The 25,657-nt window shown below is 39.9% G+C and overlaps 1 protein-coding gene across 3 annotated transcripts in view; it reads right to left on the bottom strand.

Moving 5' to 3' along the window:
- The window catches only part of CNST (consortin, connexin sorting protein), a 118,643-nt gene that overhangs the window by 75,520 nt on the left and 17,466 nt on the right, over window positions 1–25,657 (bottom strand). The gene's annotated exons all lie outside the window — the stretch shown is intronic.

Raw genomic sequence — 25,657 nt, 5'->3', positions numbered from 1 at the left:
ATTTTGGGTTTGAATCAAATATAATATTCCAGTTATCTGAGAAAAAGTTTAGTGATTTTTTTTAATTCTTCAAATTAACAGAAATGCTTATTTGGCCTTTAGAATCATGTAAATAAAGTGTAATTCTTTTAAAACATGAAGACAAAGTACAAAATAAAACATCAGCCCTACCTGGATTGTATCACATGTTTTCAACATATTTTGCAACTGGAATATTTTATTTGATTCAAACATAAAAGTACTGGCTGGCAGAGATAAAAATATCTAAATCTGGACGGTATCACTTTCCTTATACCACATAATCTCTATTAGCTTAGGTTTAGCCCTAAAATAAATTCTAAACAGAGTATAGTTCTTAATTTAAAAAGCTATTATTTTAATGAGGTATCTTTGAGATCACTATCATGAGAGAACTCAGCCTCAAATGACTGTTAAAATGTCTGTGGCTGGAGGAGCCCGGATGGCTTAGTCGGTTAAGCGTTTGACTCTTAGCTCAGGGCTCTGCTCTGGGCACGGAGCCTACTTACTGAAAAAATAAAAATAAAATCTCTGTGGCTAAAACAGACAGAGATCAACAGAACAGGAGAGAGAGCCCCGAAATAAACCCACATGTATATGGTCAACTAATCTATGACAAAAGAGGCAAGAATATCCATAATGGGGAAAATATAATTTCTTCAATAAACGGTGTGGGGAGAACTGAACAGTCACATGCTAAAAAATGAAACTGGACCACTTTCTCACACCAAATATACTGAAAAATAAATTCAAAATGGATTAAAAAGACCTAAATGTGAAACCTGAAACCATAAAACTCCTAGAAGAAAACAAGACAATAAACTCTTAGATATCTACCTTAGCATCATTTTCTAGATATATCTTCACAGGCAAGGGAAACAAAAACAAAAACAAAAACAAAAACCTATGAGGAGTACATCAAAATAAAAAGCTTTTGCATAGCAAAGGACACCAACAAAATGACAAGGCAATCTACTGAATGGGAGTTAATAAGGTTAATATCCAAAATACATAAAGAACTTCTACGACTCAACACCAAAAAGCCAAATAATCTGACTTAAAAAATGGGCAGAGCACCTGAACAGACATTCTGCCAAAAACCAAACCACACCAAAAACAACCCAAAAACATACAGATGGCCAAGAAAACATGAAAGGATGCCCAACATCACTAATTACCAAGGAAATGCAAATCAGAGCCACAATGAGATATCACGTCATACCAGTAAGGATGGCTAGTGTCGGCAAGACAAAAAATACTAAGTGTTGAAAGAATGTGGAGAAAAGGGAACCCTTGCACGCTGTTTGTGGGAATGTAAACTGGTGCAGTCACTATGGAAGACACTATGGAAGTTCCTCAAAAAATTAAAAATAGAACTACCATCTGATGCAGTAATTCCACTGCTGGGTATTTACCCAAAGAAAACAAAAACACTAATTTGAAAAGATGTATACACCCCTACATTTATCACAGCAGTATTTACAACAGCCAAGTATGGAAGCAACCTACGTATCCACTGATTTAACGAATGGATACCGAAGATGTGGTATATATATACGCGACGTAATGAAACTCAACCATACAAAGGAATGACATTTTGCCATTTGTGACAACAGGGTCTTATACTGAGTCACATGAGTCAGATAAAGACCAATACCATATGATCTGACTTATGTGTGGAATCTAAAACCCAAACTAACCAGCCAAACAACAATAACAACAGCAAACAGAAACAGAATCACGAATACGGAGAACAAACTGTTGGTTGCCAGAAGGGAGGGGGTTGGTTGTAGGGGCAAAAATGGTGAAGGTGATTAAGAGGCAGAAACTTCCAGTTATAAGTAAGTCACAGGGATGAAAAGTACAGCATAGGGAGTATATTCAATAATACCGTAATAACTCTGTACAGTGACAGATGGTAACCACACTTACAATGGTAGTGTAGCAATACATAAAATTGGAGATTATGTTGTACACCCGAAACTAATATGACATCTTATGTCAGATATTACTTCAATAAATAAACAAGTAAAGTACATGTGGCTGATATGGTAGAAACTACCCAGATGTCCACTGATGGATGGGTAGATAAACAAAATGTGGTATTATTCATAAAGGGAATATTATTTAGCCCTAAGAAGGAATGAAGTTCTGATATATGCTAACACATGTACGGTCCTTGAAAACGTTATGCTAAGTGAAATTAACCTGACACAAAAGGATGAAAACGGTATGATTCTACAATAGGCAAATTGATGGAGACAGAAAACAGATTAAAGGGGCTGAGGGCAGGGGAGAAGAGGGAGTTTTGGTTACAGAGTGTTTGCTTTGGGTGATGGAAAAGATCTGGAAACGCAGTGGTGATGGTTACACAGCAGCATCGATGCAATTAATGCCACTGCGTTGTAGAGTTAAAAACGGTGAAAATGGCATATTTTATGTTTCATACATATTATCACAACAGTGAAAAGAAATGTGTGTGGCTATGAAGGAAAAAATGTCAGCCCTTAAAACTAGTAACAGCCTTAGTTATTTCTGATTTAAACAATCAAGTTATATTCTGACATGTATTTGAAAGTACAGACAGGTCACGTGCCAAGGAGGAAGTGGAGAGCAGAAAGCAGTCTAGAGAGCCGCAAACAACCACACTTACCTCCTGTTAAGTTTCCATCATGCGTTAGAAACTGTGACAGGCACTTTACACATTTTAGACCTAACCCTCCACGCAAGCCTACACAGGAGGTACTCATATTGTGTTTCAGATGAAGAATCTCAGGCTTGGACAGGCAAAAACAACTTGTTTAAGATCATATTCCTGGAGGGGAGTAGAACTGGATGTGAAACCGGGTCCTTCTCACAGGAGTCTTGTGCAGTCCAGTATCCAAAAGCTGAGAACTCAGGCCGACTGAGGCTCAAATGCTGGTGCTGTCTAGCCTCTCCAGGCTCCAACCTTCTCATCTGTAAGTGGAGAACCACTGTACCCACCTCAGAGTCATTTGTGAGGCTCAGATATCATGGCAGGTAACACACTCAGTGGGGTGCCTGGCCCGCAGTGAATGCTCAAAGTTAGCCATCATTACTCCCTGAGAAACCTCATAAGCCGGTGTTCAACACTGGTAGGTTTATTCAAGTGGGTCCCTAGGCTTCCTGCAGGTTCAGAAACAGAGCTTTTCCAGACTTTCCAGAAATGATAAACTAATGCTAACCAGCATCACTTGAAAATGCTGGAGTTTAACTTATCATGGGAATATTTCATTTGGTTACTAGAACACCTAAGCATCAGTTCTGTGCATCCCGTTTCAAATGATTAAGCTACCTAGAAATTAGTGATTAAGGCTTCTTGGTGAGTATAAAATTACAGATCGCATTTCGCAGTTTTGTTGAATGTCATGTACCGAGCCCGGTGTTCAACTTTTCAGACCAATACTCTTATTCAGTTCTCAGAATTACCCTAGCAAATAGGTAACTTTTAGTACCATAATACTAATGAAGAAACCAAGGTTCTTATGTCTTCAAGACTCATTCTGCTAGTGAGGTCAGAAATGGAACATGGACCAGTTATGATTCTGAGGCCATACTCTCAATCATTATGTTCTAAGGACAAAGAGGGAGAAAACAACTGAAAGAGCATTTCACTCCAGCTGTGGTGTACCTCAATGAAAACATTCCACCTACAGGAGGGGACATGGCTGTAACGACCAAGGAGTTCAAGTTCCTGGAAGTACTCTCTTTTCCGGGGAACTTCCGGATCCACACGAAACACCGTTTCCTATGGCTCGCCTTCTTGTGTTGAGAACTCTTTCGGGCCTCAAGACGTTTTGCTGCCTACTATTTCGTGATAACGTAATTTAATTCTCAAAAGGTAACTTTGTAAACTCCTTTCCAACACTAATTCTCACAGTCTTTCCAAAGTGTGAATGTCCTATAATTATTCTTACAGGGTACCTACCAATTATTCAAGGCCTGGCTCCAAAGTCCACACCCCCCCCCCCGCCCCCATCCCAGGTCTCCATTCCAAAAGACCCGTGCAGAACCTACTGCTCTTTACCTCTGTGTCACACACACAGCCCTTTCCAAATCCTGCTCTGCACTATGTGTTTCTGCACAAGTGTCCTCTTAGATTTAAGCCGCTTGACTACCCATAACCCAGCCACAGATCATTTTTATCTTTCATAATACGTAGCCCCAGGCCTTGGGGTTTTGAGACACAATAAGTGTGCAGGACTGACTCCGGCATATTTTGGCTTTTAACAGCATGGTTGTGAGCACTGCCCAAGTTTCCAGGCTCTTGGGTGAAAACAGCATTCCTAATATGTACACTGTGTTAAAGTCATCTGACGGGTTGACTCTGTGCAGCTGAAAATTTCAAGCCCTCATATCCAAGTCAGGCCTAGACAAAGCTTGAAAAACCACAAGGCTTTGTGGAAGAAGCTTTAAGTAAAGCAATAATTCAGAGTAACAGACTAACAAAAAGAAACCCACATTTTGTCAAAAATACTCTCAATCCCAGGTATAATTTGACTTCCTTTTTTGATACATCCTAATGGATATCTGCTGAGATTAAATATCAGATGTCACTAAAACTAAAAACTTTATAGGAATGGTTAAACATATAATGCCCAATTATTTTATTAAAACCCTTGAAGGAGATTTTGAGTGACGTTTTTCTATAATCCATACCAATTAGGCCTCAATACATACTTCCACTTTTTTTTTTTTTTTAATAAGCTCTAGACCCAACGTGGTGCTTGAACTCAGAACCCTGAGATCAAGAGTTGCATGTGCTATGGACTGAGCCAGCCAGGTGCCCCTTCTTAAGAATTAAGATGTAACCCCGAGTTGAAATTTGATGACTTCATAGTCAAACCAAAATTTGAAGGAAGGCAGTTCCCTAACCAATAAGATATTGTATTAACCACAAGTTCAAATTTGGCTACTCTGAGTCAGTTCAGAATTGAGAAGAAAATCACCATACACATATGTTGTATTTACTATGGGGATTAAACATCACTTTACATTTTACCATCTTACTACATATTCCAATACCCTTACTTCCCAGTGCTAAATCTCAAATTTTCTGTGATTTATGCTTTGTTCAGATACATGTACCTGTAGGCAATATTCAGTGTATCAGTAATAAAAAGTATGCCTTAGAGGAATGATTTTCAAAAATTTTGCAACCCAGAATAAGAAATTCATTTTTCACTGAGATCCTGTACACACAAAATATGTATCTATAATGGCAACAAAGGTTCCTTGAAACTAAACACATTCTGATACATTCTCTATTCTATTTGATACTATTTCATATTTTTAAAAATGTTGATCGTGGTGCCTGGGTGGCTCCGTGGATTAAGCATCCAACTCTTGATTTTGGCTCAGGTCATGACCTCACAGTTCATGACACTGAGTCTGTGTTGGGCTCCCCAACTCATTCATATCCTCTCTCTCTCTCTCAAAATAAATAAACATTAAACACATTTTAAAAAGGCTGATTGAGATCCATTAGGTTGATTTCATACTCTGCTAATGAACTCTGACCACAGCAACATGTTATGAGGTGGTTTCTAGGAATTAATAGTATCTTAACCTGAGGACAACCATCCAAGGACCAGAGAAGTTTGTGATTATCTCCAATTTGTTTTCTGAAGACGATGACAATCATGTGAAACTCAGACATCAACTTCATTAAAATGTCCCTATAATTTTAATATCATGATTTTTGCTAATTTATATCATTCTCCTCCCCTTAAAATTTAATTAAAATATTAAGCCTGATCCAGGGTCCCTTAACCGACATCTTCAGCATGAGGTATATTCTATAACTGTGCTGTTCAGTGTGGTAGCCACAAGCTACAAATGGCTACTGAACATTTAAATATGCACAGTGAGACTCAGAACCTGAATTTTTACTTTTATTAAATTTCAATTAATTTAAATTTAAAAACAGGTATCAATTCAGCTATTGAAAAACCTATACATGTTTGGAACAAATGGAGTATGTGAACCTGCTTTCTTTTTTATAATTTTTTTCATGATTATTTCTTTATTATTTTTTTAACATTTATTTATTTTTGAGAGAGAGAGAGAGAGAGACCAAGCGAGTGGGGGAGGGGCAGAGAGAGAGGGAGACACAGAATCTGAAGCAGGCTCCAGGCTCTGAGCTGTCAGCACAGAGCCTGACATGGGGCTTGAACACACGAACCATGAGATCATGACCTGAGCTGAAGTCGGACACTCAACCGACTGAGCCACCAGGTGCCCCTTAATGATTATGTATTTTAAGAGAAAAAGAGAGAAAGAGAATGAGAGAGAGAGAATCCCAAGCAGGCTCCATGCTGTAAGTGCACAGCCCTACGTGCGGCTCAAACTCATGAACTGTAAGATCATGACCTGAGCCGAAATCAAGTGGTGGACACTTAACACACTAAGCCACCCAGGTGCCCCTGAATCTGTTTTCTCACCTGTAAGTTAAAAGTCTAAATACAGATCAAGTATTTCCAATGAAAAATGTGTCCAAATTGAGACGTACTGTACTTGTAAAATACATACCATATTTCATTTCAAAGATCACTGTGAATCCAAAGAATGTAAAATAGCTTATCAATACTTTTAAATATTGATTATATGTTGAAATAATATTTTGATCTAATGGGTTAAGTCAAAAATTATTAAAATTAATTTCACCTTTTAAAAAGCTTCTTTACTGTGGTTACTAGAAAACAAAATTCTATATATGGCTCACATTTTATTTTTACTGGACAACACTGCTCTCCAGGACACTGTCTGGACAAGTGCCACAGTAGCCAGTCATGGCTCACGGTAATCACTCCACCCCGGGTTCATTCTTGCTTATACATGTTATGCTGTAGGCATTTCCTGGCCATAGATGTTGCTATTACTATGATTAAACAAGGTAAATAGTTACTGAAGGAAACAGACTCTATATGCTTTTTTTTTAAAGGATTTTTTTTTTTTAATGCTTATTCATTCTTGACAGAGAGACAGCATGAGCAGGGGAGGGCCAGAGAGAGAGGGAGACACAGAATCTGAAGCAGGCTCCGGGATATGAGCTGTCAGCACAGAGCCCGATGCGGGGCTCGAACCCACAAACTGTGAGATCATGACCTGAGCTGAAGTCAGACGCTCAACTGACTGATCCACCCAGGCACCCCTAGACTCTATATGCTTTTAAAATCACTTTGCATCTGCTTGTCCACATGGACGTTCAGGACGTAAACCCCAGGATCACGCCATCCTTTCTTTTAGGTACTTCTTGACGTCCAGATTAACTAGTGGGACAGGCTTACGGTAATCTTTCTAAATACTTTGATTTCTATGTAATGGTACAGTACAATAGTTAACCAGATTATTTTAATACTTCTTTAATAAGAATAAAAAACAATTTCATAATAAGAAATTCATTCTCAATATAGAAACAAGAAAGGTCATAAAAATGTATGCTTTTTTATGCATAAAAACATGACAAAGTACGTGACAAAACCACAAGACTGTAAAAGAAAACACCAGAAAAATGATCAGTTATAGTCAAACGTAAGGTAACGATTCTAAGGAAGAAAATAACAAACATGGATGTTTATTTATACAGAGAATGAGTCTAGAACACGAAGCCCGCAATGTTGGGCCCCAAGGGGGACCTAGGCGTGCCGGTGGAGGTGGGCGCGACGGCCAGGACCACAGCCCCGGAGAAGCAGAATACCGGGCCGTCAATCGTGCTGGAGCAGGTCAGGTCCTGTCTGGAGCACCTGGGGAAGAAGGACCTCCACCACGCCCGCCGCCAGGAGAGCCCTGAGTTCCAGCAGTAGCTTGGGGAGCCCCCAAGCAGCCCCAACCCTGCCTCTCCAGGCTAGGCTCTGGCCTGGGCACTCAGCACCTGGCTTAGCTACCCTCTCAAGGGCTGGCCTCCAGCCTGCCTGGGCCACCCTTCCGGTACTCCCCTTGCTTGCCTGGGCCAGACCCCAGCGCCCGGCATCCCTTCCTTCAATCAGGTGTGGGCCTGCTGCCCTCCCACCTTGCCTGCCTGCCCACTTCCGGGGCACTTCCCACTCCGCTCAGGCCTTGAGTGTCCACCTTAAATGGGTCTCCCACACAAGAAGGAAAAGGAGGAGAAGGAGGAGGGGGAGAAGGAGGAGAAATTAACCGAAATTATGTGACTCTTAAGCCCCAAACAACCTTGGGGCAGATAAACTAAGTGAAAGAAAGCATAATTTGTTTAATCTTTCTCCGTTTCACAACGGGCCTCAGCTCAATACGGGTTCCACACATCTGCAGAACCTCTGAGTGCAAAATCCATTACATGAATGGAAATGATGGGTCAAGAGGCTCATTGTGGGTACAGCCAAGCCGTGGCAGTCACCACCCTCCTCTTTTGCCTCTCTCTCAGACCCAGACATATACAAGTTTTACTTGAAGAAAAAAAAAAAAACAAAACAGAAGCAAATCTCTAAAATAGTATCAACTCAAGGACATCTTCAGGCATCCAGAAACAGATACATTTAGCAATAATTTCTAACAATATTTTCATTTAACAATCAGTAGAAATTTTGCCTACCTCAGGGTGACCGACTTTATGATTCAAGATGCTCCTAGAAATTAATGACTTCTCCATCTGAAGATAAAGGGTGAGCAAAGTCATAACATAGAAAGTTATCTGTACTGGCACGCCTGGGTGGCTCAGTCGGTTGAGCTTTGACTCTTGATTTTGGCTCAGGTCATGACCTCAGAGTCACAAGATCAAGCCCCAAGTCAGGCTCTGTGCTGAGCATGGAGACCACTTAAGATTCTCTCTCTTCTTCTCCCTCTGCCCCGCTTTCCAGCTGTCTCTCTCTCAAAAAAAGTTATCAGTACAACAGACGCATTTTGTTTAGTTTCACAGTTAATGCCACACACAGAGGGCATTTCACTAGGTTCAAATCTAAGTTGTGCTTTCTTGGTTTTAAACACTTCTTTGCCGCAAAACATATTGCAACCATACTTTGAAGCCACAACCAACAGAATAAGAACTGCAAAATACTTTTTGGTTCGGACTATAATGACCCCTTTTAAAATAAAAATTATGTTTACTACTATATACCTACTAAATATTTTCAGGGAAGCTGTCTTACTAACTTTTAAACTTAGAGCACTTTGCTACACAGCTAGTAATATCAAGCTAACTATACTTTCATCGTTACATATACACAAACACATAGTTCATTAAAACCTTCCTTTAAGAGGCCTTACCAAATAGCATTCCCTGAATAAAATGCTGACTATTAACAGTAATCAACAGTCATTGAATATTTACGAAGTATCAGGAAGTGTTTCAGGCAGACATTTATATATATATAAAATTTAATCCTCACACAGATCCTACAAGGTAATTCTATAATTAGATCTGTATTATCGAGAAGGAAACAGCAACAGAAAGATTAAATAAATAGGCCAAGGCCGCACAGCTAGTACGTGTCAAAGTCAGGATTCAAACTCAAAGGTCCCGACTCCAGAGCCTATACCCTTAACCACGATAATCATTTTTATATTAATTTTAAAAATCAACTATTCTCAGATACACATTTTGTAAACAACAAATTGCTAGCTTGAAGGAGACAGCAACATAAACAATTTCTTGTATCTTCAAAGGCTTTCCAGTTCAGAAAATAGATTAAGACAAAATAAAACCCACCCATCAGACGGTTCGGTTGCTGTACTCCTCAAACATGATGAATTTGTTTCTTTGAGGTTACACATTAATCTATATAAAGCCCTGTGAGAGATCATCTTCAAGAATCTGACATGTACCCTTGTACACACAGGGTAACTAATACGAGGCAGATCTCACATATTTCCTGAACCAACACCACAGCTGGAGAAGAAGAAATCAAGTACGAGTCTCCAAACTGTTGACAGTGCACCGCTAATGAGCAGAGAAATTCATCACACGTATAGCCATTGTACGCACGTTTGTTCATAACTTACAAGGACGCATACTGGGCTCACATAAGTGTATGTATTCACTCTTACATACATGTAAAAATACACATTAAGAAAGAGTTGCAGACTACCTCTGGCAAAGGCAGACTAGCTCATTTCAGACAAACCCTCCCGCTGGTAACAACTAGGAAAACTGGCAGAAAGTTTCAATTTGGAGGCCAAAAAAGCTGAGCAGAGCTTTTAACAAACTTACAGACCTGGCGGAAAAACTGAACTTCAGGGCTTGCCAAGAAACGGGGAGCCTCAGGCTTTCATGTAAGACCTCAAAGGGCTACTCCCTAGAGGTGAAGGTGAGCCTGTAAAAGAGACTAGCTTCACAGGGACTAAAGCTCAGCAGAAATATCTTCATCTGCCGATCAGTCAGGTAGATCTGCCGGCAACATAAATAAATCCCCCCTGGGAGAAGAAATCCAACGAAGGCTCAGATTACCTCCACAAGTTTTCAACCATAAGGTCCAGTATATAACTCGAAGTAACCAGGCACACAAGAGATCAAGACTGGACAAAAAACTGAGAGAAAAAGCAGTTAAGAGACACAGATTCACATGAGATCTATATATTGGGAGTTACGTTACAGGAACTTAAAAATAACTCTTGCTAAAATGTTCAAGGACTTAGGGGCATCTGGGTGGCTAGTCGATTGAGTGTCTGACTTCGGCTCAGGCCATGATTTCAAGGCTTGTGACTTCGAGCTCCACATCGGGATCACTGCTGTCAGCGCAGAGCCTGGAGCCTGCTTTAGATCCTCTGTCGCCCCTTTCTCTTTCCTCCCCTGCTTGCGCTCCGTCTCTCAAAAATAAATAATCACTTAAAAAAAAAAGTTCAAGGACTTAGACGGGTAACAGAAATTTCAGAAGAGAACTAGAATTGGTAATAAGCAGCAGAAGCAAACAGTTTACTTTGTTTTTTAATCAAATCATTAGATTTGAATTTTTAAAAATCAACTATTCTAGGGGTGCCTGGGTGGCTTAGTCGTTAAGCATCCGACTTCGGCTCAGGTCATGATCTCACAGTTCATGAGTTCAAGTCCCACGTCAGGTGAGCACGAGCCCCGCTTTGGGTAAGCTCGAGCTTCAGGTGAGCCTCACTTCTCTCTGTCTCTGCCCCCTCGCTCACTTGCACCCCTCCCCCAAAAATCAGATATTCTATTAGATATCAGATCAGATATTCTAGATCTTAAAAATATAGTAACTGAGGGGTGCCTGGGTGGCTCAGTGGGTTAGGCATCTTGATCTTGGCTCAGGTCATGACCTCATGGTTCGTGACATGGAGCCCCGCTATGCTGTCATCGCAGAGCCTGCTTGGGATTCGCTCTGCCCCTCCCCCACTTGAGCTCTCTCCCTCTCAAAATAAATAAATAAACATTTTAAAAAGCCCCACAGTAACTGAAATTATTCCAAGTATGGAACTCAAGGGTATATTTAACCTTTAATATATACTAATTTCTAAAACAGTTTAGAGCGAAAGAAATAAGTGTGTGACAACTTTTGAATTCATTCAAGACTGTATATGAACTTTTTAATCAAATCTAGAAAATTTTTATTTAAATGAGTTGTTAAGGGGAAAAACAAAAAGAGTAACTTTCCTACACTCTATTTTCTGGTGCTTAAATCCAGTCACTGATACAGACTGGGCCTGGCTAAGCATACTTTACCATCAAGAACAAATCTTTCCCCACAATACCTATTTCTTGCCTTACACTGATTTATGAGTATTTTCTATCTCTGATCATTTTAGAATACTAGACTCAATGAGAACTGATATTCCCAAACTTCTAAGTTATAACTAAATTAACGTGCGTGCAAGATAATAATCAAATACTGTCTTTCACAGAAGCACACTGACTACATACTTGCTATGTATTTGTGGTCCTGGGTAACTGGAGAGCTGATACATTGCCACAAGGCCCAACTGTGTTGTTTGCATTAAATGTCCTTGATGTTTAGTAAATAAATGTTAGCTTTGAGTCCCAATGGTTTATTTTGCAGGTCCTAAGACAAGAAACAGAACTAACACTGAATTCAAGGATAGCCATGGATAACATGGAATTACATTCAAAATATCTGGAGAAAAAAAAATTTTTTTTGCCACATTAACTTCTCACAGATAAATAAATGCTGTGCTGTACTTTGCAGGGAGAAACAGCAAGACAGAAAGAAGCTGGCTAATAGCTATAATAAAACCACTGCTCCAAATCCTCAATCATTAGTGGGAATCATTAAATGTATCAGTAAGGATCCTCTGAAAGATTTTTAATCAGAGGAGTGACATGATCAGGTTTATACATGAGAAAAATCACTTGTGTTGATCTTTTTAATGTTTACTTATTGGGGTGGGAGGGGCAGAGAGAGGGAGAGAGAGAATCCCAAGCAGGCTTCACGCTGTCAGTGAGGAGCCCATCCTCGATCTCACGGATGGTGAGATCATGACCTGAGCCGAAATCTAGAGTCAGACGCTTAACTGACTGAGCCACCCAGGTGCCCCACTTGTGTTGATCTTTAATAATATGAGGTTTCCTTTCTTTTTCCAGGTGAGATATGGGCTGCCGATAGGAAAGGAGAGGGTTAGCTGGAAGGGAGCAGTTATGGAGTTAAGATAACAGAACAGAGCATGGTGCCTGCACCAACGACAGCCCAGACTGGGGGGTGGTATGGCATCCAGGACACAGGCGGGGACACTGCCCTTAAAGAGGAGAAAAGGGGCACGTTTCCCGTTGTCCCAGAAGGATGCGGGAGAGTAACACTGGAGTTGAGTTAGAGACATTTCTAGGCCATAATGCATCTTTCTCAGGAAACAGGAAGTAGGGTATCTGCTCTAGAGGGAAGCACAGAAAAGGTTTATTTATTTTTTTTTTTTTAAAAGCAAAACATTTATTTTTTTTTATTGATATAATCATTTATTTTTTTTTTAATTTTTTAATATATGAAATTTACTGTCAAATTGGTTTCCATACAACACCCAGTGCTCATCCCAAAAGGTGCCCTCCTCAATACCCATCACCCACCCTGCCCTCCCTCCCACCCCCCATCAACCCTCAGTTTGTTCTCAGTTTTTAACAATCTCTTATGCTTTGGCTCTCTCTCACTCTAACCTCTTTTTTTTTTTTTTTTCCTTCCCCTCCCCCATGGGTTTCTGTTATGTTTCTCAGGATCCACATAAGAGTGAAACCATATGGTATCTGTCTTTCTCTGTATGGCTTATTTCACTTAGCATCACACTCTCCAGTTCCATCCATGTTGCTACAAAAGGCCATATTTCATTTTTTCTCATTGCCACGTAGTATTCCATTGTGTATATAAACCACAATTTCTTTATCCATTCATCAGTTGATGGACATTTAGGCTCTTTCCATAATTTGGCTATTGTTGAGAGTGCCGCTATAAACATTGGGGTACAGGTGCCCCTATGCATCAGTACTCCTGTATCCCTTGGATAAATTCCTAGCAGTGCTATTGCTGGGTCATAGGGTAGGTCTATTTTTAATTTTCTGAGGAACCTCCACACTGCTTTCCAGAGCGGCTGCACCAATTTGCATTCCCACCAACAGTGCAAGAGGGTTCCTGTTTCTCCACATCCTCTCCAGCATCTATAGTCTCCTGATTTCTTCATTTTGGCCACTCTGACTGGCGTGAGGTGATATCTGAGTGTGGTTTTGATTTGTATTTCCCTGATAAGGAGCGACGTTGAACATCTTTTCATGTGCCTGTTGGCCATCCGGATGTCTTCTTTAGAGAAGTGTCTATTCATGTTTTCTGCCCATTTCTTCACTGGGTTATTTGTTTTTCGGGTGTGGAGTTTGATGAGCTCTTTATAGATTTTGGATACTAGCCCTTTGTCCGATGTGTCATTTGCAAATATCTTTTCCCATTCCGTTGGTTGCCTTTTAGTTTTGTTGGTTGTTTCCTTTGCTGTGCAGAAGCTTTTTATCTTCATAAGGTCCCAGTAATTCACTTTTGCTTTTAATTCCCTTGCCTTTGGGGATGTGCCGAGTAAGAGATTGCTACGGCTGAGGTCACAGAGGTCTTTTCCTGCTTTCTCCTCTAAGGTTTTGATGGTTTCCTGTCTCACATTCAGGTCCTTTATCCATTTTGAGTTTATTTTTGTGAATGGTGTGAGAAAGTGGTCTAGTTTCAACCTTCTGCATGTTGCTGTCCAGTTCTCCCAGCACCATTTGTTAAAGAGACTGTCTTTTTTCCATTGGATGTTCTTTCCTGCTTTGTCAAAGATGAGTTGGCCATACGTTTGTGGGTCTAGTTCTGGGGTTTCTATTCTATTCCATTGGTCTATGTGTCTGTTTTTATGCCAATACCATGCTGACTTGATGATGACAGCTTTGTAGTAGAGGCTAAAGTCTGGGATTGTGATGCCTCCTGCTTTGGTCTTCTTCTTCAAAATTACTTTGGCTATTCGGGGCCTTTTGTGGTTCCATATGAATTTTAGGATTGCTTGTTCTAGTTTCGAGAAGAATGCTGGTGCAATTTTGATTGGGATTGCATTGAATGTGTAGATAGCTTTGGGTAGTATTGACATTTTGACAATATTTATTCTTCCAATCCATGAGCAGGGAATGTCTTTCCATTTCTTTATATCTTCTTCAATTACCTGCATAAGCTTTCTATAGTTTTCAGCATACAGATCTTTTACATCTTTGGTTAGATTTATTCCTAGGTATTTTATGCTTCTTGGTGCAATTGTGAATGGGATCAGTTTCTTCATTTGTCTTTCTGTTGCTTCATTGTTAGTGTATAAGAATGCAACTGATTTCTGCACATTGATTTTGTATCCTGCAACTTTGCTGAATTCATGTATCAGTTCTAGCAGACTTTTGGTGGAGTCTATCGGATTTTCCATGTATAATATCATGTCATCTGCAAAAAGCGAAAGCTTGACTTCATCTTTGCCAATTTTGATGCCTTTGATTTCCTTTTGTTGTCTGATTGCTGATGCTAGAACTTCCAGCACTATATTAAACAACAGCGGTGACAGTGGGCATCCCTGTCGTGTTCCTGATCTCAGGGAAAAAGCTCTCAGTTTTTCCCCGTTGAGGATGATGTTAGCTGTGGGCTTTTCATAAATGGCCTTTATGATCTTTAAGTATGTTCCTTCTATCCCGACTTTCTCAAGGGTTTTTATTAAGAAAGGGTGCTGGATTTTGTCAAAGGCCTTTTCTGCATCGATTGACAGGATCATATGGTTCTTCTCTTTTTTTTTGTTAATGTGATGTATCACGTTGATCGATTTGCGAATGTTGAACCAGCCCTGCATCCCAGGAATGAATCCCACTTGATCATGGTGAATAATTCTTTTTATATGCTGTTGAATTCGATTTGCTAGTATCTTATTAAGAATTTTTGCATCCATATTCATCAGGGATATTGGCCTGTAGTTCTCTTTTTTTACTGGGTCTCTGTCTGGTTTAGGAATCAAAGTAATACTGGCTTCATAGAATGAGTCTGGAAGTTTTCCTTCCCTTTCTATTTCTTGGAATAGCTTGAGAAGGATAGGTATTATCTCTGCTTTAAATGTCTGGTAGAACTCCCCTGGGAAGCCATCTGGTCCTGGACTCTTATTTGTTGGGAGATTTTTGATAACCGATTCAATTTCTTCGCTGGTTATGGGTCTGTTCAAGCTTTCTATTTCCTCCTGATTGAGTTTTGGAAGAGTGTGGGTGTTTAGAAATTTGTCCATTTCTTCCAGGTTGTCCAATTTGCTGGCATATAATTTTTCATAGTATTCCCTGATAATTGTTTGTATCTCTGAGGGATTGGTTGTAATCATTCCATTTTCATTCATGATTTTATCTATTTGGGTCATCTCCCTTTTCTTTTTGAGAAGCCTGGCTAGAGGTTTGTCAATTTTATTTTTTCAAAAAACCAACTCTTGGTTTCGTTGATCTGCTCTACAGTTTTTTTAGATTCTATATTGTTTATTTCTGCTCTGATCTTTATGATTTCTCTTCTTCTGCTGGGTTTAGGGTGTCTTTGTTGTTCTGCTTCTATTTCCTTTAGGTGTGCTGTTAGATTTTGTATTTGGGATTTTTCTTGTTTCTTGAGATAGGCCTGGATTGCAATGTATTTTCCTCTCAGGACTGCCTTCGCTGCATCCCAAAGCGTTTGGATTGTTGTATTTTCATTTTCGTTTGTTTCCATGTATATTTTAATTTCTTCTCTAATTGCCTGGTTGACCCACTCATTCGTTAGTAGGGTGTTCTTTAACCTCCATGCTTTTGGAGGTTTTCCAGACTTTTTCCTGTGGTTGATTTCAGCTTCATAGCATTGTGGTCTGAAAGTATGCATGGTATAATTTCAATTCTTGTAAACTTATGAAGGGCTGTTTTGTGACCCAGTATATGATCTATCTTGGAGAATGTTCCACGTGCACTCGAGAAGAAAGTATATTCTGTTGCTTTGGGATGCAGAGTTCTAAATATATCTGTCAAGTCCATCTGATCCAATGTATCATTCAGGGCCCTTGTTTCTTTATTGACTGTGTGTCTAGATGATCTATCCATTTCTGTAAGTGGGGTGTTAAAGTCCCCTGCAATGACCACATTCTTATCAATAAGGTTGCTTATGTTTATGAGTAATTGTTTTATATATCTGGGGGCTCGGGTATTTGGCGCATAGACATTTATAATAGTTAGCTCTTCCTGGTGGATAGACCCTGTGATTATTATATAATGCCCTTCTTCATCTCTTGTTACAGCCTTTAATTTAAAGTCTAGTTTGTCTGATATAAGTATGGCTACTCCAGCTTTCTTTTGGCTTCCAGGAGCATGATAAATAGTTCTCCATCCCCTCACTCTCAATCTAAAGGTGTCCTCAGATCTAAAATGAGTCTCTTGTAGACAGCAAATAGATGGGTCTTGTTTTTTTATCCATTCTGATACCCTATGTCTTTTAGTTGGCGCATTTAATCCATTTACATTCAGTGTTATTATAGAAAGATATGGGTTTAGAGTCATTGTGATGTCTGTATGTTTTATGCTTGTAGTGATGTCTCTGGTACTTTGTCTCACAGGATCCCCCTTAGGATCTCTTGTAGGGCTGGTTTTGTGGTGACAAATTCCTTCAGTTTTTGTTTGTTTGGGAAGACCTTTATCTCTCCTTCTATTCTAAATGACAGACTTGCTGGATAAAGGATTCTCGGCTACATATTTTTTCTGTTTAGCACACTGTAGATATCGTGCCAAGCCTTTCTGGCCTGCCAAGTTTCAAAGGAGAGATCAGTCACGAGTCTTATAGGTCTCCCTTTATATGTGAGGGCACGTTTATCCCTTGCTGCTTTCAGAATTTTCTCTTTATCCTTGTATTTTGCCAGTTTCACTATGATATGTCGTGCAGAAGATCGATTCAAGTTACGTCTGAAGGGAGTTCTCTGTGCCTCTTGGATTTCAATGCCTTTTTCCTTCCCCAGTTCAGGGAAGTTCTCAGCTATAATTTGTTCAAGTACCCCTTCAGCACCTTTCCCTCTCTCTTCCTCCTCTGGGATACCAATTATGCGTATATTATTTTTTTTTAGTGTATCACTTAGTTCTCTAATTTTCCCCTCATACTCCTGGATTTTTTTATCTCTCTTTCTTTCAGCTTCCTCTTTCTCCATAACTTTATCTTCTAGTTCACCTATTCTCTCCTCTGCCTCTTCAAGCCGAGCCATCGTGGATTCCATTTTGTTTTGCATTTCGTTTAAAGCGTTTTTCAACTCCTCGTGACTGTTCCTTAGTCCCTCGATCTTTGTGGCAAGAGATTCTCTGCTGTCCTGTATACTGTTTTCAAGCCCAGCGATTAATTTTATGACTATTATTCTAAATTCACTTTCTGTTATATTATTTAAATCCTTTTTGATCAGTTCATTAGCTGTTGTTATTTCCTGGAGATTCTTCTGAGGGGAATTCTTCCGTTTGGTCATTTTGGAGAGTCCCTTGCGTGGTGAGGACCTGCAGTGCACTTCCCCTGTGCCTCTTCCGTGGGCCTCTAGTCTGCGCTTGACTCCGGAGACTCCCTTCTGCTAATCCTCTGGCAGTTTTCTGGGTTCTTTAGGCAGGTGTAGGTGGAATCTAAGTGATCGGCAGGACGCGCTGTGAGCCCCGCGTCCTCCTACGCCGCCATCTTCCGGACGAATCGCACAGAAAAGGTTTAAAACCCCACTGAAGTTCACTCCGAGAAATCCAGTCTCTAGTCTACCTGGTTGTATATGTTGCCTTCAAGTCAATCTCATGGTACACGTATGCCTCAAAATAGCAGCTGAAAGGAGATGCTTTTAACCTAACCTTCTACATGAGTGCAATGTGTCAAGAGAAATGCTGGAATGTTCTCACTGTAATGGAAAGAGGTTTCTTCAGCCTATCTCAACGCAAATTTTCACTGGTGTTCTCATTTTTCTGTCCTGCACAGCTCTGACACTCCTCTTCCTACTTCTTTATGTGAACAAGAAAATGCAGTTTGTAAAATCCTTGCCTCTGGTTTATTTCACTTGAACAAAATGAATTCTTCGAGTCCTGGCCCATATTGTAACTGTTCTCAGTGTAGACCAGCGCCTCATTCAGATTCGTCCTATTTCTCAGCACGGATTTTTCTGACATATATACAAGATTAAATTCTTGTACGACAGTCCACATACTGATTTAATGAATCAAGAAACACGAGTTCTGATATTAGCTCTTTTCTTAGGATTTAAGCTTCCTCTAAGAGTTCTCCAAACTCTAATGTTTGATGATTTTAGTTATTAGTTCCTGAGTCCTCTGTTAGTTGCCTTTTACTGCTTCAAGTCTAAAACAAATACTACTTTCTGGTTCACTACTATGTGAGCTGTAATCACTTGTTGATCTAGGCAAAAATGATAGCTACAGACAAATTCTTCTGCAACTTACACTGCCTGTCTTTCCTTATCTTGAAAAACAGTGATGCAAGGTTGCCCCTTGAGTGGGAATACGATGCTTCTGCCCCACATCCGGGAGGATGCTAGTTTGAACTGTTTATGTAACACGCTACTAATTCTTTGTTTCTTACCTAGTGCTCGTTGTACCCGAAATCACATCTTTGGCCGGCATTGAAAGCTTAGTACCAGGACCCAAAACAAAGCAAATCCATCTCTATGTGGAGACTGAACCTTGACCCCAGAAGTAGAGTGCTTTAACTGAGCTAACCGATGTTAATGTATCAACCATGATTGTCTACTGTGACTAAGACACACTTCCTAGATACAGTGGGGCAAAGACAGACACAGATGAGAAACTGTCACCCAAGAGCTTACACTCTAAGGTTAGCGCCTAAAATATAAAAAGAACTCATACAACTCAATAGTAAAAACAAACAAACAAACAAACAAAACCAGGTTAGTAAAAAAATAATCTGATTTAAAAATGGGCAAAAGACCTGAATAGGTATTTCTTCAAAAAAGATTTATGAGGGGCTCAGTCAGTTAAGCATCAGACTTCGGCTCCAGTCATGATCTCACAGCTTGTGGGTTCGAGCCCCATGTCGGGTTCTGTGCTGACAGCCAGGAGCCTGGAGCCTGCTTCGGATTCTGTGTCTCCCTCTCTCTCTGCCCCTTCCCCCCTCATGTTCTGTCTCTCTCTCTCAAAAATAAATAAACATTAAAAAAATTAAAAAAAAAAGATTTATGAAAAACCAACAGGCACACGAAAAGATATTTAGCATCATTAGTCATTAGGGAATGCAAATCAAAACCATTATATCATCAGTTAGAATGGCCATCACCAAAAAGACAAGAGATAACAAATGTGGGCGAGGATGTAGAGAAAGAGGGAACTCTTGGTGGGAATGTAAATTGGTGCAGCCACAACGGGAAACAGTATGGAGAATCCTCAAAAAATTAAAAATAGAACAACCATATGATTCAGCAATTCCGTATCTGGGAATGTATCCAGAGGAAATGAAAACACTAACTTGAAAAGATATCTGCACTCCCATGTTCCCAGCAGCATTTTTTATAATAGCCAAAATATGGAAACAACGAAGCGTCCATCTACGGGTAAACGGATAAAGACATTGTTATATGCACATGCACGTGCGTGCGCACACACACACACACACACACAATGTAATATAATTCAGTCCTACAAAAACAAGGAAATCCTGCCACTTGCAACAACATGGATGAATCTCGAGGAGGTTATGCTAAGTGAAATAAACCAGACACAGAAAGACAGATCCTGTACAATCGCACTTATATTTGGAACCTAAAAACAAAACAAAACAAAACAAAACAAAACAAAACAAAACTCATAGTTAAAGAGATCAGATTTGTGACTACCAGAGATAGGGGTGTGGGGCGGGGGAACCGTATGAAGCTGGGAAAAGGCACAAACTTCCAGGTACAAGACAGATAACCTGCAAGGTAGTATACAGAGAGTGACGGTGGCTGCTTGGCCGCCTGGTACATAGGGAAGCTGTGAAGAGAGTAGATCCTAGGAGTTCTCATCATAAGGCAAATATTTTTTCCTTTTTTTGCTTTCTCTTTTTATTGTTCCCATATGAGACAATGCATACCAACTAAATTCACTGTTGTAACCACTGCACAAAATGTGCAAGTTAAACCATTATGCTGAACACCTTCAGATTTGTACAGTGAGGCATGTCAATTATGTTTCAATAAAACTGGGGGTAGAAGGAGTTTATGCTCCCACAGGAAATGGGTACCGACCCTGTCCTAAACTGCCCTCTCCCCTCTGCAGAGAGGAGTGTGACCAATCACAGGCAAGTTCTTTGAGAATTCAGAGGAAGGAAAAAGACTTTTATTTGTAGGGAGGGTGTAATGTGTGGATATTTAAGAATATTCTACTACAGGGGGCCCTGGGTGGCTCAGTAGGTTAAGTGGCTGACTCTTGATTTTGCCTCAGGTCATGATCTCACGGTTCTTGAGTTCAGGTTCAAGCCCAGCATCAGGCTCCTTGCTGATAGCATGGAGCCTGCTTGGGATTCTCTCTCCCTCTCCCTCTCTCAAAATAAATAAACTAAAAAAAAATTATAAAAAGAATATTCTATTACAGAAAATGGTGTAAATAGGGAAGAGAGATGAAACTAAGAGTAGAATCACACAGCTTGACATGCTAGATAGAGGAAAGGTAAATAGAGCACACTTGTGCTAAATACAGACAGGAGGGAATGGAAGCATCAAAGATCACCAAATGTTCATGACATCATAGAGGACAGCACCGAGTATTCATGAAGGTACTGATATTAATGACTTTAATTCAGCCACCCATTAGTGACAGCCACTCAAGACCGACACACCCTTTGCCTGAGAAACACACATGAAATACGTAGCTGCCGCTCACGCTAACAGCACTCGCCGGGCACACTGGTGCCAGCGTTTCTCCCGGAGGGCGAGTATTGGCTCCAGGAACAGCCTGAGGAGCTGTCCTGCTCACCTCCGTTCTGGTCCGCGCCATCAGGCGGGAAGTCTGACACAGCGGAGAGAGGACAGGATGTGTGAACACTGTAACTCAGCTCTCAGGTCTGCACGTGCACCCTAAGTGTGCGGAGGGGGAATTTCAAGAGAAGAAACAAGCATAAGGAAAACACAAAAGTGAGCAAATACAGGATGTGTTCTAAGAACAAACTGCTGGACTTTGGAAAAGGAGGACCGTAGGAAAGCAGGGAGTGATCAGATTGATCAACCGAGGCGGGGCTGTATCTTGATGACAAAGGAATTTAAACCAGTGCTTCCCACACTACCTGCTGTGGAAAGAGCAGCTTTTTTTTTTGTTCTTCCAACAAGCCATGAATCACTTACTAGAAGAAAAGGAGAGGAGGGAAAAGACACTTAAAACACAAACCCAGCGGCGCCTGGGCGGCTCAGTCAGTTAAGTGTCCGACTCTTGGTTTTGGCTCAGGTCGTGATCTCACTGTTTGTGAGTTCAAGTTCAAGCCTTGCTGACAGCATGAACCTGCTTGGGATTCTCTCTCTCTCTCCCTCTCTCTCTCTGCCCCTCTCCTGCTCATGCTCTGTCTCTCAAATTAAATATATAAACTTAAACTTTTTTAGACACAACCCAATATTTAAAATTAATTCAATCCAGGTAAAATTTACCCTGTTGAAAGGCCATGGAAGTTTCTGGACACTCAATTCCTGGAATGCTTTCACTGCAGGCAGGTAACAACTATCTGGTGGACTGTCACCAGACCAAGGGCTGTGATTTGAGCAGCTCTGATTCAGACTTCCTGTGCATGGAACCGAGAAGGCATTAAAGGCTGTTGAACCAGGGGCCGGGGCTGAGAACCGTGCTTTGTGCAGACTCTCCGATGGTGAAACACAGGAGGGACCGGAGGAGGAGACGAGGGATGAGGTGAGCAGAGAGGTCTGCACTCGGGACGGCGGCACTGGAGACAGAAACATGACAGACCACGGAGGCAGAGTTCACAGTGGGGACTCCTGACTGGACAGGGAGGGTAAAAGACAGCAGACTGTGCTGCCAGAGTCTGGGGGCACAGCAGTGCCCTGGAAGAGAGCACAGGAGGAGAAGCCATGTGTTTAGCAGGCACGGCCTCTAGCTGCCTCTCCCGTCACCTCCAGATACAGATCCCTCTTCCCTCAAGGACACGCTACAGTGGGAGAAGGTAGACGAAAGACGAACAGCAACCTTGAAGTTGTGCTTCACGTAAGCTTTTCCATTTTTGTGAAGGCTGTCATTCTTTGTGTGAAGTCAGTAAATCTGATCATTCTCAAGCATAGATATCTAAAAGTTTCACCTTCCAAAAGACAGAGTACTTATAAAATATTAACAATTTTACTCTTGGTGGATATAAAAGTTTACAACTGTCTTTTAAACTTTAACCAAGAAACATACCTACAAATTCCAAAGGTATTAAATGATATTGAGTACCATTAAAATCATGAAAAATAATACACACTGAAAAAATATTCTTGCCTCTGACATTAGCAGATATCTCAGAACACTTTCCTGCAAAACATTTCTCCTTTCTCCCTACAGAATCTGGTTCAGACACACGGAGGAAAATTACATAAGGCAGGCTGTGTGAAGTGTTAAAGAGAATCAGCTAATAGCTAAATAATGTTTCTTTCAACTAACAGAACTAAAGGCCAAATTTATTGAAATCACTTTGTGAAACCTTGTAAGAAATGTAAAACTGTAAAGTGCAGTGTCCTCTTGGGTCTAAAACAGAAAAACAGTTCTTGAAAACTGAGAATATTGGCAAAATGTGAAACGCTATTTTATAAGAGCTTTCCCTGGGAAATCCTAGTAAAGGTAAGTTTTTAAGCACTGTTATTTTTTTTCTTTAGTCCTCATATTTCTGCCTTTAGGACTCTTTCCACTGTGCTTTTTTTTTTTTTTTTTTTTTCCTCCTAAACAGGTTTCTCAGTAATTTACAATTCTACCATAATACAAAAATAGTATTTAAAATCTGTTTCATGATCTGCCCCAACAAAATCTAAAGTGGATTTATTCATGTTATTCACACCGTCTCTTGTTTGATAACAAATTTCTATCAAAACAAAATCATGATTCTAGATTATTTCTATTATTCTTTCCCCTACCTTATTTCTCTGTCTTTTCTCTCACCATTATCTTTATTATTCTATTAGCTGATAAAGTTCAGAATTTTCTAACTTCAAAAAGGTTAGAGAAAAACACATTGAAAGATATTAAACTATAATTTACACTTAGGACCCAAAACTTCAATCTTGGTATGAGATGGTATTTATAACTAACTTCTAAAGGGAAAAAATTTAATATTTACTATGGGCTATGAAGGAGAAAGACATTTTGATGAGAAAGGAGAATTCAACAAAACAGAAGAAAAAAAAAACATGCTATATATATAGCTGACCCTCAACATGGGTTTGAACTGCATGGGTACACTTATATGTGGATTTTTAATAAATAGAGTTGTGTAAATCTACTTTCTGTTCCTTATGATTTTCTTCATAACATTTTCTTTTCCCTAGCCCACTTAATCGTAAGAATACAGTACATAATACATATCAATATAAAATATGCTAATCAACTATTTAACCTATTGGTAAGGCTTCCCAACAACTGTCGGCTATTAAAGTATATGGGGAGTTAAAAGTTATACTGGGATTTTCCACTGTGCAGGCGTTGGCGCGGAGTTATTTCACATGAAGTACTAATTTGTACCACTTAGCTAAATAACACTAACAGCTAACACTTATTAAGCAATTAGTATGTGTCACACATTGCATTTTATTTTTTTAATGTTTATTTATTTTTGAGAGAGAGAGAGAGAGAGAAAACGCATGCATGGGGCACAGGGAGGGCCAGAGAGGGAGACAGAGTCTTCAAAGTGGGCTCCACACTGACAGCAGTGAACTCAAGGCGAGACTCAAACTCACGAACCGTGAGATCATCACCTGAGCCGAAGTCTGACACTTAACCACTGAGCCACCCAGGCACCCCAAGCGTTGGATTTTATATGCTAAGCACTGTACCTTATATTATTAGCTCATTTGATCCTCCAAATTTCCCAGTGAAGAACAAAATTTTCCCATTTTTCAGATGCAGAAATGGGGACAGAGAAGCTTAAGTAGCCTGATCAAGGTCACAGAGCTACCAGAAGTGACCAAGTCAGGATTCAAATCCAGATTTCAGAGCTCACGCTTTAGATTTCCGAGCCACAGCCTTAATACAGGAAAGGTTGTGCATGGATTATATTGTAGAACATTGCATATTATGGTCAAATTAAAAAGTCATTAAGCAAAGTAGTAAAGAAATTCCTTAATTATTCCACTGGTAAGTGCTAAAATACCTTAACTTTTTTGGCTTTGATTTGTATTTAAGGATAGCCTGAATTGGCCTCTAAGGATAGAATGAAAAGTTAAAAATAATCTTCAACTGTGTCTCTAAATCTTCTGTGCACATTAAATAATCATTTGACAAACTCAACAGATAGCTTTTCCTTTATAAAGTTTCAATTTGCATCCAAAGATCACTTAACTATTAGATGTGGCGTATGTATACAATAGAATATTACTCGGCCATAAAAAAGAATGAAATCTTGCCATTTGTAACAACACAGACAGAACTAGAGTATATTATGCTAAATGAAATCAGTCAGAGAAAGACAAATACCATATGATTTCAGTCATATGTGGAATTTAAGAAACAAAACAAACAAGCAAAGGGGGAAAAAAGAGAGCAGGGGCAAACCAAGGAATCGACTCTTAGAGAACAAACTGCTGGTCCCCAGAGGGGAAGTGGGTGAGGGGATGGGTGAAACAGGTCATGGGAATTAAGGAGCACCCTTGAGATGAACACTGGGTGATGTATGGAATTGTTGAATCACCATATCATACACCTGAAACAAACACTGTGTTTACTAACTGGAATTTCAATAAAAACTTTAAAGAAATCACTCAACTATTAAGATTCTAGAAAATCAGGGGCACCTGGCTGGCTCAGTTGGTGGAGCATGCGACTCTTGATCTCAGAGTTGTAGGTTTGAGCCCCACATTTGGTGTAGAGATTACTTAATAAAATCTTTAAAAAAATTAATCTAAAAAATAAATTAATTAAAGAACTCATTAACAATAATTATTAAAGAGCTATCTTTGTATGTGACCTTCAATAATTTTAAATAAAGCCACACTTATAATTAACATAGAGCAAAAAAAAAAAAAAAACCCTCCATAATAATGGAGA

The sequence above is a fragment of the Panthera pardus genome, unplaced genomic scaffold (assembly GCF_024362965.1).
Source record: "Panthera pardus isolate Hobbes unplaced genomic scaffold, ASM2436296v1 HiC_scaffold_21, whole genome shotgun sequence".
NCBI lineage: Eukaryota > Metazoa > Chordata > Mammalia > Carnivora > Felidae > Panthera > Panthera pardus.
This window is presented reverse-complemented; position numbering and strand designations above follow the sequence as displayed.